The sequence below is a fragment of the Tursiops truncatus genome, chromosome 8 (assembly GCF_011762595.2).
Source record: "Tursiops truncatus isolate mTurTru1 chromosome 8, mTurTru1.mat.Y, whole genome shotgun sequence".
NCBI lineage: Eukaryota > Metazoa > Chordata > Mammalia > Artiodactyla > Delphinidae > Tursiops > Tursiops truncatus.
Genome location: NC_047041.1, coordinates 34,461,741 through 34,468,905, shown reverse-complemented (window position 1 = coordinate 34,468,905; position 7,165 = coordinate 34,461,741). Strand labels below are relative to the sequence as shown.

Below are 7,165 nucleotides of genomic sequence, written 5' to 3'. Positions count from 1 at the left end.
AAAAGAAATGTAACATAATTTAACAAACAATTACATCAAAGGAATGGGGAGAATTAGAGAAGGACTCAGAGAGAGGAAAAGTAGAAGGAGGACTGGCTGAACAATGGCACTAAAGCTGCCACACTGTGGATTTACTACCTGTGTTGTTTCCAATTACATCCATTGCGATATAAAAATTCAGAAAAGAAAGGGGCTGCTGTCTGAGGCTAAGCCGACTATTTCCTTAGCTTATTTAGAAGTGACCCTGGGGCGGGCGGGGAATCAAGGAGAAATAAAAACAGTGAGTCTAACAGTCCAGAGATAAAACTCGCAAGTGTATAAACAAAGACAAGTGCTTCCAAGGCAGGACCTGAGGAAATTCTCCAAAGTGGGAAAGTCCACTCTCGAGCCAACCTCAGGGAACGCAGCAGTCGGTGCTGCCGCGGGAGGTAAAGGCGCCTGACTCTGGGAATCGTAGAGAAGAGAGACGGCAGCCGGCGAGAGGGCAAGGGACTCATCCGAGATGCCCCGTGCGGTCTGTCGCCGTCGTGTCTGTGCTGGAATCTGTGATTGAAATTCGGGAATGTTGCGGGTCAGAAAACGGGGGCGGGGCGGGATCCGGAGTTAGGCGCGGAGGGAAATAGCAGCAGACTAGCGAGGCGCGTAGAGACTCAGAGAAAACCCTTCTAGAGGCAAAGGGACCTACACGCCCCGGGATGCACTAACTGAAGCCTGGCGGCGGGGAGGCGCAGGCGGCAGTGGGGCGGGGGCCGGGGCGGGGAGGGGCGCGGGCCGCGCGGGGCCGCATAGCCAGTCAGAGGCGCGGCGCGCGGGCCGCGCTGACGCATTGGCCGGAACGCTCGGGCCCCAAACACTCCAGCGACAGGAGGCGCCGCACCTACTTCCGAATATAACCAACTACCGAGCTGGAGAGCGTGACTACGAGGAGGCGGCCTCTAAAGCGCACTGAAAGCGCCCGGCGGGAAGGATGTGTTACCTGGGTCCCCTCCTCAGGGAGCTGCCGGGCGAGGTGGAGGATTCCCTCTGAAAGATTAAAAACTCGGCAGTTGTCTTCTGCCACAGGCTGGGGAGGACCCGAGCAACTGCTCCATTTGAACTGTGACGACGGGCAGGAGGATGGGAGACGGGAATTAAGAGTCACGGACGAAGGACAGGGGAGTCTGGCGTCTGCTTGGTAAGTGGCTGGCATTCCTTCGCCGGTGACTGCTGTCTGTGATTGTGCACTTGGTCTCCCAGGCGCTGTTTGTGACACGCTCGCTTCTGCAAAGCCATCCTTTCTTGCCGTGTTGCCAGAATTTAAAAACTGTCACATAAAGCTGCTTGTTGTTGTTGTTTTTAATCAAACATGTTATTTTTCTCTGCTGGGATTTCAGGTCAGAAAAGTTGAGGCAAGACTAAATATAACCTATTTGTGTTGTCTTATAATGTCATCCAAAATGAGAGTAAACAATTCCTACAGCTAAACTGTAAGGTGACAGATGCGAGGAGAGGGTAAGAATTTTTCTACAAAAGAAACTAAATGTTCAAAAAATAGAATGTCTTTCTCAGCTACTGGATGTATGTCTTCTGACTGTGGAGTGTGTTTGTGAGAATAGAGCCCAGATAACTGGGCGTTTGGCAGTGCAACAACTTGTTAAATTCAGTAGGGATGCTCTATAAGTGGAGTTCTACAAAGTTCGAGAGACTGAAAAACAGTATCTTGCATTATGGTGAGGTGTTTTCTCAGTGTTGTGTAGGAATGTGACAGATTTTTTAAAAGATAATAAAAATATGTTTAGACACCCTTATTGAGTTTTTTATTAAAAAATGGGAGAGGATATTAATTTGCATATATATGAACATAGTGTACAACCTCAAAAATTTTAAGTTGTTTTAATTAACTTTATTTTGAAAAGCCACAAATCCCTTATTTATTTTAGAATTATTTTATTTTTACATTTCATAACCTCTCTGTCATGAAAAATGTAATCAATGTGCTAATTAAAGTACAGGTTTGGAAGCAAAAAAAAAAAAAAAAACTTTTAAACTGTTGTATGTGAAGTGCCTTACCTGTGTTCAGTTCATCAAGGTTTTTTCTTAATTTAAAAGATAAAATCATATAGAAATGGCAAACTTCTACCTTGATTCTCAATTTTAGCTGGAAATAAGGATGAAAGAAAGAGATGTGCATTAGGATACTAGCATTTAAAACTACAAACAAATAAATAGTGATCAAATTTTCAAATTAATAGAGGTATTTTTGATTACTGTTGAACTACAACAGGACTGCCAAAATAACTTATGACTATCACAGCAAGCTTAAAAGAGTTCATCGTGATTAATATCGTGACCCTAAACATAAAATAATTAGTAATGATTAGGTAATAATTATTTTCAAAGTGCCTGTAATCAGTTTTAAGCCATTCACAAATGTTTCTTGGCATATTTTCCTACTTCATATTCAAATTATTATAAGTTTTATGTGGATCAGTATATTGAGTCTCAAACTTGACAGGTATATGTTCTTTTGATTCAAGTGGAAATAAACAGTGACTATGCAACAATACATTACATAAAACAAATGACTAAAAAATAAAAGATGTTACGAAGACCAAGTAAGGCTAGTGAAGGAAACAAAGAACAAAATTCAAAGTTAAAAGTTAAAAAAGGAAATGTGATATAAAAAATAAAATAGAAAAGTAACTTAGCTGGAGTGTGGTGAGATGGTATTAAAGCATATTTGAAAACAAAAAATCAGTGAAATGCTTGTTACAATGTAAGTGCCAGTGTTTTTAAATTGAGCTTTTAAATTGTTCTTATTTAAAACTTCTGAAAACTAAAAAATGAGGAGGAAAAACTGTTCATTTGGATTTATCTTTGATTCCATATACAACTGATAGAAAGTTTGAATTCTCAAAAGTTAGAAAAGAGAACATTACCCCAATAGATTAACTAAATGCCAGATTTTGCCTGTAAATTCTGAGGCACATGCATGGGAGGATGCATTTGAAAATACATCTGAAAAGCTACAGTCGTGGGATTTTTAAGTAGATTGCTGAAATACCTTAGTGTTTCCCAAAGTGAGCAATACTTCAACTATTAGGTGGTCTGAAATCTTTATTAAGTTAGGAAGATGAAAAATCACACCTTGAATGTACACATAAGCTATGTTTATTTTTTAAAATAATTAAAATTAGTTTCTTGTGAAAGTTTAATCTTATGTGTCCAATTAAGTAACACTATCTATTAAAAATGGAACAGGTCTGGTTAATATATATTTATATATATTAATATATATAAATATATATTTATATATTTATATATATTTATATATTTATATTTCAGGGAAGAGGTTGGAGTGTGGTTTAATGTCAAAACTGACTTAGTGATCAGGACCAGAGGGTGTCAGTAAAGGATAGAGGGCTATCTAGATGGAGAAAGTAAGGGCATGCTATGCTAGCCAAGTCATTTTGGGAGTTTGTCTTACTTCTAGGTAAAACAAAGATATAATTTTATGCAGCTTAAAAAAGTGAAAACTTGTCTGGATGGCTGTAATAGGTTAAAGTTGATTTAACTATATTTAAGTTCGATTGGCTAAGACAAAGTTTTATAGCAGAGTTTACTGTTCCCCATCCATTAAAAACTAATTTAGGAATTTGATGAGGCCAAGATGCTTAAAATACAGTGTGATATGCTGAGTCCATCCTACCACACATATTTTACTTACCTGTAGTCTTTGAATTGTCTATCTTTTTAAATATGATTAAAAAATTTGTTTACTAAGAGGTCGGAAATTTATTTCTCTTAATTTAAATAGACCCACACATTTATATAATTTGGTTTCTCAAAATTCTGACTTCAAGAGCTCAGATTTATTCATTTCTTATTACTGAAGATACAAACATAAAGTAAGAGAGGTTTGTATTTCTGACAAGATATTTTAAATTAGTGTTACAAGGCTGTGCTTATATGTTACATGAACTTCTTAGCACTTTATAGCAGGAAAGAGGCTGGTCGGAAGCTCAAAGCGGTAGAATCTTTGCGAGGTCTGTTTTCTGAGCATTTGTGATCAATAGCTCTGCATTAGAGACTGGTGCATTTAAAAAGTAATGAAGTATATAAAAGCTATGTAACACTTAAGATTTAGGATTAAAAAGGATTACGAACAATATCTCATATCTCTACCCAGATCCTTTCAATTAATTTCTCCTCTACTATTTTTTTGATATTCAAGTGTATAACATTAGAAAAGTTGTGATAAATGGAATATTATCAGTTTATATTCTTCCCAGATACTTTGAACAGTTTTTTTGTTAATTATTTTCATGAAAATGAATAAAACAAATTTGGTAGTGTTGCACTGATACAGTGGATATGAGAATAATTTTTTAAATGGCTTTATTATATATTTACATTTTAGGAAGATATTAAATTTTTTTAAGTCATGTGGTGGTATTAAATTATTTCCCATGAACTTGATATGACTATGTATTTAACTTCATTTATGTTTTACCTGCTGTAAATATGTGTATAAGCTAAATATTGAGCATTTTCATCCTTGTCAACCCCTTAAGTTAAAACACAGTCTTTAATTTCATATTACAGAGTATCACATGTTGTATTTTTGACCTTATAGACTTCTTAAATGTTTCAGTGGAAACATGAGCTTATAAGACTTAAGAGTCAGCCAAACTATGGAAGCTCTTCTTTTCTCTAGTACAGGGAAATGGAACTCCAGAAACAGGCAATAAAGTAATTCTGAAAAATAAATCAAAGTTCTGTCCTTTTTGTGGAAATCAAAAAATCAATGAATCCACCACTTCTTAATCTAATATAAAGTAGTGTGAGATTTTTCATTTGTGAGAAACTTTAGAAAATATGGTCATGTTATTTTACCATGCATTTCTTGAGCTGGAACTCCTTGTGATCACTGTCATTTTTAAACAATTCCAAAAATGTTTTATTGAATGCATTTAACAACACAGTTGCAGAACTGATTTTTCTTCTCATTTTCTCTGTGGTCCCTTAAAAATCCATAATGACCTAAATAACTTGCTTCCCTGTGGATACCACTTTTTATTTATTTTTAACAAGTGGACTTCTCTTAAAAGATCTGGTAGGACTTGCACAGTTACTCTTACTCCAGTCATGGTTCCAAATATTTCTTATATTCACTTGTATAAACCAAAAAAATTGAAATTTTGATAGAAAACAAAGTATTAAGGTATTTGTATAAGCTTCCCCACAAACATACCTTTACAGTTTGTGTCTTTACTCTAAAATATAGACCTGCTTAAGGGTTAAAGTGGCTAATTTGAACGTTATCCAAAATTTGAGCAATTGTATATGGGGCAAGGAGGAAGATGAAAGTATTTCATTCATCTGAGTGATCAAAAACTCTTGTTTGTGACTGTTGACTGGAAAAGTGTAATTATATGCATAAACATTTTATGAGGGGGAATAAGAATCTGATCCTTATCATTCTTCTAGCTACTAAATGCTCAAGAAGAAAATCATCTCATTTTCCATTATGATCCAGTAAAGTAATTATAGCATATGGAGTTTAGGAAGACAAATTTTGCTGATCAGTTAGGTGATAAAAGGTAGACTGAAATTCTCTTTCTCTTGATAGTCATAATACTGGCAGAAACATTCATCATGAGGCTAAAAAAAAATTAAGGGGCTCTTATTGAGAGAGATTTCATAATAGGGTAATTATAGTTATAATGTCTAGAGTCATAAGCAAGATTCTTATTGTATTTTCACAAATATTTCACTAGTTGCAGTAGTTTGTGTTTAGGAGATAACTAGTAGAGAAATGGTACATTTATTTGGTGAAAAATTTACTTTTAAGTATATGAACTTTCATCTTTGTTGTCTCATATATTTAATTTCATGTTTATATGTATTAAAGAACAATTTTCTGAAAGTAAAGGTAACAAAGAGTTTAATTTTAATTATCCTAAGTTCTCCCATTTCAGTTTTATACAAGAATTGAGTTTTAAATGATACAGTATTTGATAAGATCCTATTGTACTTTATAGCCCCTAAAATGACAGAATAATATGAAATCCCTGATGATGAAGATGAATATTAATTGGAAAATACAGGTTACAGTAGGAATTTTAAAAAGAATTCTTGTTTTCTAGAAAGGTTTTGTCTTATTTTGTTATTTTGAAACTTTCCTCTTTATATTCTTATCTAAAAGATATAGACTAGCTTAATATAGTCTCTTATGTTAAAAAATTAATAAAACTATTTGTTAGTGATGATTAATTTTGTCAATTTTGAGTATATTTAAGATAAGAAATTCAAAAGTTATATCTTTTATTAATTGATACCTTAAACTTCATAATTTGACACTCTTCCTCTTTCAGTGCCATTATTCTAATGACCGTGTGTGAGCTAGTGAATGAGAGTTTCTGATGCTTAAGTAAGCATGTCATTAAATATAAGCACAAATCACATGAGTTATTTTTGATAAATGAATTATTAGGACGCTTAGAAAAAAGGTGACAATACCATTTAGTGTTGGGGGGAGACTTAACGGAGCTCGTATTTTCACTTATTTAATGTGAAGAGTAATAAAGATAAAAGAGGTGAAGTGACATGTTTAACATTTGGTGGAAAAGATGGAATTAGAACCCAGTTCTCTTTAATGTCTAGGTCAGAGATTTTTATAGTTTATACGTTTTTCTTGCTGTAAAAATCTTAATTATTTTGATACCTACTCAAGATTAGGATATAAGTATATGTAATATTTTTTTGCCACTTGTTATCTGTAAAACATTGTCTTTTAAGACTAGAAAACTAAAAATCCACTTATATTAACTCAGAGGAAACAGCTATACCCATATTCTTTTAACGAAAAACTGAATGTCTAGACGACTTAATTGCTAGATGTGAACTTTTTCACAATGAGCTTAGTGTGCGCTCAGCAGCTAAGTCAAAAGGGAGAAGGTTTTTGACAGTTTCAGTTAAGAAACCTGAAAACCCAAGTAGGAAAAGAAATGTAATTGATTTTTTCCACTGTATATTTATAAAGGACTATCCATTTCTTTTGTTAATACTTTTTTTCTGTATTGGCAGTTGCTTTTTTCAGTAATACATGTTTAATGTGACACTAAACGAAATAGAAAATCAATGAGAAATGTAAGGAGAAAATATTCCTGTTAATTGACAAGTT

The 7,165-nt window shown here is 34.5% G+C and overlaps 1 long non-coding RNA gene across 1 annotated transcript in view; it reads left to right on the top strand.

The window, feature by feature from the left end:
* The first annotated feature begins 835 nt into the window (after positions 1–835).
* LOC141279251 (uncharacterized) overlaps positions 836–7,165 on the top strand; it is a 337,194-nt gene continuing 330,864 nt past the window's right edge. Inside the window, exon 1 of the long non-coding RNA XR_012333222.1 lies at positions 836–1,174. This is a non-coding gene — a long non-coding RNA (uncharacterized lncRNA). The remainder of the gene's footprint in view (positions 1,175–7,165) is intronic.